The sequence below is a fragment of the Lygodium microphyllum genome, unplaced genomic scaffold (genome assembly GCF_053477565.2).
Source record: "Lygodium microphyllum isolate KBCC unplaced genomic scaffold, Lygodium_microphyllum_v1.1.10 scaffold_63, whole genome shotgun sequence".
NCBI classification, from domain to species: domain Eukaryota; kingdom Viridiplantae; phylum Streptophyta; class Polypodiopsida; order Schizaeales; family Lygodiaceae; genus Lygodium; species Lygodium microphyllum.
Window position 1 is genome coordinate 734,716 of NW_028229546.1, and position 7,053 is coordinate 741,768.

General features: G+C 35.5%; 1 non-coding gene across 1 annotated transcript; it reads right to left on the reverse strand.

Moving 5' to 3' along the window:
• Window positions 1-837: 837 nt before the first annotated feature.
• On the reverse strand, window positions 838-911 carry TRNAV-CAC (transfer RNA valine (anticodon CAC)). Its single transcript has one exon. It is a non-coding gene; the product is annotated as a tRNA-Val (tRNA).
• Window positions 912-7,053: the final 6,142 nt, after the last annotated feature.

The following is a 7,053-nucleotide window of genomic DNA, read 5'->3' on the forward strand; positions in this document are numbered from 1 at the left end:
AATACACTTTTATTTCATGTGTCCTTATTCTTCACATATATATTAAAAAAAATAAACATGAATTAAGAAGGGCTTATGCTAATAAGATATATATATCAATAGTTAAGATTAATAATGTTATTGATAATTTTGACATTAATAACTATTAATATTGATAACATATCAATATTCATAACATGTGTGTGTGTGTGTTATATACATACATATACGCATGGTTATTAATATTAATGCATTAATAACATGTGAATGGGTAAATGTCATTTATATAGTTAAATGTACTAATTTTATAATTCACACACACACACACAAATTATATTATTGATATGTATGTATGTGGCCCCAAGGTGGCCCTTAGCTTTAGCATTGTGTAGCCACTTGGTCGCCCCACCATATATAGAGCCATTTGGTTGCTTGGATTGTCGTGTTGTTTCAATGAGATGCGTGGGGGGGCACTCCTGTTTCCATCGACTAAGAACCTCCACTTCCAGAGGCAAAGGGGCTTTGCCTTCAAACACTATAGCTTTGATATTGCATTGGCATTGTAGAAGAATAAGAAAAATATAAGGAAGAAGGAAAATAAAGAGATAGGCCCTTCGGACCCCCTCCTGGAACTATCGTTGAGCATAAGAAGAATTATAAGAAAAACGATGAGAGAAGAGTGGTAAGAACTTTGACGACTTCTTAAAAATTGTGGGGCGCTTTGCGTGTTTTTCTTTTCTTATGAAAACATATAAAGCAAATTTGAAACCGAAGGGCAAAGGTCGCAAATGCTTGTGTCGAGAATAACGCAAAACTTAAGGAGTTACGAGAAGTTATTGTCATGAAAGGGGAAAAAGATGTCCGAATCCAGACTCGAACTGGAGACCTCTAGTGTGTGAGACTAGCGTGATAACCGACTACACCATCCGGACAAGTTGCAATTTGTATTTTCATTTAAATATAAGTATACATTCTGAAGATTTGGAATATCTCCATTCCCCGCCATCAGAAGGATGTCGTCATCGATGCTTCCAAGTCTTGAATGTAGCTAACGAAAGTAGATATCACTCGCGAGGCCTCGAATTATTCTCCCATTCCACTCTCTACAAAGGTGAATGTTCGTCGTAAGGTTTTACGTAATGACATCGAGTATGGATGCTGTGACCAGCGGCCCTTGCCTGCACCTTCTCTTTCCATCATGTTTATAGGCACTTACGTCGTCTAAGGAACGACGTCCAATTTACCTTCACAAGGGTGCATGTGGACATGTGAGCATTGCCCTTAATATGGGTTTTCTCTTGGAAAAAGGGGGAGGGAGGAAGGAAAAGGCTTCCATGTGAGGATTCAAATAATTATGACTTGCCTTGTTGCCTACAATACCATACTTTCCCTCTTCGATTGATTGGAGAACATCTCCCTTGAAAAACAATCAATAGTTGATGTCTTCAACTTGTTTGTTGGGGCAAGAGGATTAATAAGGCCCCACACTTGTCTCTATCCTGGCAAAAGATCTCTCCTCTTTAGAAGAGAAAGGCGGACTTGAGCTCTTAAATTTGAACAAATCTTGCATGCTGAGAAGGCTCGCCTTCTTTTACAAAATGCTAGAGCAGAAATGTTTTTGGTCCATAGTATAATTATTGCAAATTCAAATAGAAATGTCAAATTTCCTACCATTGATCAACTACATTGTTGGAATATGGTTACCTCACATGCTCTGGATATAATCAAGGTTAAATTTCTCTTCTAGAACACTTTTTCATAAATTAACCGGAGTCCATCTAAATCTTTGATTGACTCTCTAAAACATGAAATTGATTACTTGAAGTAGAATCTTTGGTCAACCTTCGACATTAATGTGGCCCCACTATTGTGAAAAAACTTAATTAAGCATGGCTTCCCAATTATTGAAGATCCTTTGGTTCATGGCTCAATCTCAATATTCGAAAAAGCTAAACTACACTTTGGGCTTCATTGTATTGTAAGTAACCTCTATGCCAGGTGTTTGTGAGAAAACAACTAATGGATCAAGTTATCATTGGTGGTGGAGTTTCTTCTTGAATCAATGGCTAGGTACTTAAGGGTGAAAAAATCTCATTGCTTCAAACAACTCATATACAAGACATTGGTCCTCTTGATTACATCTACAACCTAACAAAACAAAGGATTTTCATAAATCTAAGCTTTGGTTATCTCAAGCTCTAGGTTGTTTTTAGAAACTCAAAATGCCTAATAAGCTTAAGATCTTCTTTTGGAAATTACTAGCTTGTGCCCTTCCATTGGAAAGAAGTGTAGCGATGTTAAAGGTTTTGAATGAATTTCCCCCATTTGTAAGCTAGCTATGGGGATACATGTGCATATTTTTCTAAGAAAGAGATAGCTTAATGCTTATATGTTTTGCCACATTTCTTCATTGCTTGCCTAGAAAAATAAAATCAAATAAAACACTTTGTCCGAATATGTAATTGAAAGTGCTCCCACGTGTAAGCTAGCACACACTTTTTAAGAAGGATTTGTGAGGAAATGACTCAACTACACTAACCAACCAACATACAAAGAAGGGAAAACACAATTCTTTGTTAAATAAATCAATTATTAACCCACAATCCTTTCCTCCACCTCCCATTTCAAATCCCATATACTAATTGCCATGGTCCTATAGGCTTATCTCTATGTTATCCTCAATTTAACATTAACAAATGTAGAGTTGCATTTTTTGCAATGTAACAAGAACGACATAATTGAAGATTGAAACTCAATCGGAAGACCTAAATATAAGGTGTAGGGGAATGGAACCCATAAGCTTCATCTCAAATTTGGGGAAAAAAAGCCAAGTGACTAGATAAAAGAGGGTAAATTAATTACATCAAGTATGCTTTACTTATGAGCTTTAAAAAAAACCTAAGTCTTATTGAGCTTCCTTTACATTATCTTAAAGAACCTAGGCAATCTTGGTGAGCTAGCATAATAATTTCATGCGGTTAATGCATCGGGCTTGATTAGTAGGAAGTGCTTGAAGCGATTGAACATGAGAAGCTCTAGTGTGCAAGCAAGCACTCAATATTGAAACCACACGAGGTCCATGGCCGAGTTAGATTGAAAGCATCATCATCACACACCAAACTTTCACTTCAACGACTGATTCTATACTTGATACTTGATATAAGACATATATGATGGATGCAAGTAGTAAGTGAGATTCTATGGTTGCAAGTATTTCCCTTACACATTTATAAGCATATTAATTAGTCCTCATTGTGTGTGCGTGTGCTCGTTCCAAATAAGCTATTACTGGATGATTTGCACCTAGATTCTCTCGACGCTTCATGCTGGTGTTCTCAAGGGTTTGAAAGCATGTTGCATGTGGCAAGGGGATTCATGGGAGGTTGTTAAAGGGAATACTAGGCGCTCCACACCTAGATTTTCATGACACTTCATGTCAGTGTTCTCGTGGTGCTTTGCATTGGGGTTTGAAAGCACATCTCATGTGGTAAAAGGGTTCATGAGAGGTTGATATAAGAAACATAAACCAACCTTTGAAAACTTTGAAAAATCAATATTGAACGCACAAAAATGGAATATATGGGGATATGACACTCATTGATATATATGAAGTAAAAGACCAACATTAATAGGATCAAGCTTAAACTATATCTCCAATGGAATATGTGGGGATGTGACACTCATTGATATATATGAAGTAAAAGACCAACATTAATAGGATCAAGCCTGAAACTATATCTCCAAAGAACCTTTATGATAATTTCTCAAAGTTTCTCAAAGAAAATATATTTAATGGTGATTTCTATTCACATTGAACCTCACACACACTTTATAAATAACCCCTTTATATTACAGCCTTTTCTATTCAATCTATAAATAACCCCTTTATATTATAGCCTTTTATATGTAAAAAAAATGTATAAAAATGGTATCTTAAAAATATCTTATTTTGAACCCACGTGATACACACATATTCTCATGAGTAACTTACCCAGGCAACTCATAAGCTATTTCAAGAATTTCTTCTTCTTCTTCCTCTCTTTATCTCTCTCTCTCTATAACATAATTATATATGTATAACATATTAATTCAATAAAGAGGTAGAAAAAGAGCTATTGATATATCAAACGAGGACTAGAACCAACTTTGAGAGAGGCTTGGAATTTCCAGTTTTGGAAAATAATAAAGTAATTAAGTACAACTCAAAAGTATCAAGGAGACACTAACTTGTGGAGATCAAGTATACTTGAAGGTGATGAAAATCAAAATGTAATATTATATTTGTAGCAATACATAGGTATATTTTCGATTACATATATAATTTTCTTACATATAAAAGCTTTCTAGTTGGAGATAATAGATGCTAAGAGATTCTTGGGAAGGGCCAAAGGGATCAAGAATTGGTAGTACTTTCAAGGAGGATAGTTCTCTTGGAGATAAAAGGCCTGAAAATGCTGGGCATCTTTAGTTGATACCCAATGTATTAAGGGAGTATTGGGCTGAAAGGCTTTTGAACAAGTTCAAGCATGTGCACTTATGCCTAAATGTATTGTTCCATTTTGTGAATCGGGTATGTATCTTATGTTGTGGAATGCCCAGAGGAAGGGCCGGTCTTTCCATCAAAAGTTGCATTCGTTGCATAAAAAATGATAGAGATGGGATGTTATGAAGTTTCCCTTTGTGACACTATCGATGCTGGAACTATAGGCATTTCTATTTCTGATCATTCCAAGTTCATTATTTGATTTTTTCAGAACCAATTTAACTGTAGGTACAATTCTGAGTTTTCACTTCCATATTTCATGTTTGCATAAAATATCAAATGCAGAAAAATGAAATGTATTGCTTGGTTGTGCCTGGGGTGTTTATCAAGTGTTGCTGTTCAATTCATGGTTGTCTTTCAATCACTGTCGCAGTTCAGCCCTTACCTTGGGCAGTGTTGCCACCAAAAGTTAGTGATACAATGTGGGCACTCAATAGAACCTGGAATCTTAGCAAGTCATCGGAGAGAGGTTCCACATCACCTGTCTCTCAGCCACCACTGTTGCAGTTTAGCTCTAACCTTGGGCAACAATTCCACTAGCAAACTTACTGATACTGGGCACTTGATGAAAAGTGGAATTTGAGCAAGAAGAGGCTCCCTCGTTTATGCAACTTGTTGCATATGGTGTGTATAGAAGCTCTTAGTAGGATTCTTGGCTACACATGTATTTAAAGGTAAAAAAGCTATGCTCTTGGAAAATGCAAGCTCCATTTAGGATTTCTAGATACGATCTTATCTTTTGAAAGAATAATTGAATAACTCCACAAGAGCATGTTTTTTCCAAATCCTCCACCATGTCTTGTGCTACGAAAGAATGATTTGCTAATCCGATTTTTCCATGCATTAGCTACTGTATGTTGCTAGGGTCCCTTGCTCTTTCAAAAAATAAGATTCATGAATATAAGGGATGTGATGCATATAAAAGAACAACATTTCTTATAATCAATTGTATTCTTGTTTCCCAAATTGTTTATGTGTTTCAAAAATGTGTAACTTCTTGAGATCCACCCAAGTAGTTTTAAATGTTTTTTAATCAAATATTATCTTTTCTTGTTGCTTTTCATAAGTCATTTACCATTTAATATGAACATACTCCCACAAAAAACTTAGAATTTTTTGAGTTATAGTAGACCTACTAGGTTCCATTTTTATCTTGCAACTAAGGTTTTTTAAACATAATCTAGATATGTATAGTATGCAAAATGTAGCTTCATATAGAACCTAAACATACCGTCAAAAGCATACCCAATATATATTATCAAGTCAAGAACGTTGAAAAATGAAGTAAGTTCACCAGCTGAAGGATCCTTCGATTAAATATATCTATTCTCCAATATGAATACACTTGGAACTATCTAAATATTAAACTTATACTTGCATGGACTTGTACTTTCTAAATTAATATTGGTAGAGTATAGCAAATCATAATCTACTAGGTGAGAATATCATAGAGAAGGAAGAAAAAAAGAATAGAAGAGAGAATGATGCATAAAAGAACCATGGTAGAAGAAATATACATGATCTTGGCGGGAAAATATTAGCAATAAGAGAATTCAAGAATTCAAAAAGAAATAATAACAACCAAAAAGTGACCCTTGATATGAGTTTAAGAAAATTAGAAAAGTAATATGGCCAACCTCTTAATTGAACCATATATTCTCTCATAACTCATATATGAATAGCTGAATTTTTAGGGTTCATTCCACTAAAAGCTTAGCTAATTAACAACTTAATCATTTTCTTACAATACCCATTTTGACATTTTTGCCCCTAATGTCATTCTCTTCCCTATCTTTGATAAACTCAAGCAAGCATTATGCTTATGCAACAAGTTGCCCCCTACATTTTCAAGTAAGTTGACTCGTGGGTTCTAAAATAAGTTGCGCCTATGCTTAAGTAGTCCCCATGCTTGCATGCATACATACATGAACCAAATCTCTTCTCAAGAAATTCAAAAACTCAATTGATATACATTGTTTCTAGCCTCTATTGGCTATTTAAACCCTTCGAACTTGGGCTATGGTAACCCCCAAATGAAGCCTCAATGCTTCACTAATCAAAACACCTATTTTACTTAAATTAGAGAGCTTGGCAATAGGATTTCTATCTCTTCTAGATTTGAACAACAAGCATTAGTCTCACACTAAGCATCAACTCCTCTCACATCTCACTCCAACCATGAGATCCCAAAGATGATGCTACAATACCAATTGAGAGAAAGTGATGGGCTATGGAGTGACAAGCTTGAGAGTGTTGGAGGGTGTGATGAAGAGAGCAAGAGCACACCAAAAGTTTTTGTGGATACTTCATTACCCTTGTTTTTCATTATCTTCACTTATATATGAATGTACAATGTATATATATACAAGGGATATATTCTTTTGGCCATTGCCATTTATCCAAACAACCAAGTGGATGAGGGGGAGGATGATGGATGGAGAAGAAGCTTCCCCAACTAGTTCCTAACTCACAATCTCTTATCGTCACACACACACACACACACACACACACACACACACACACACACACAC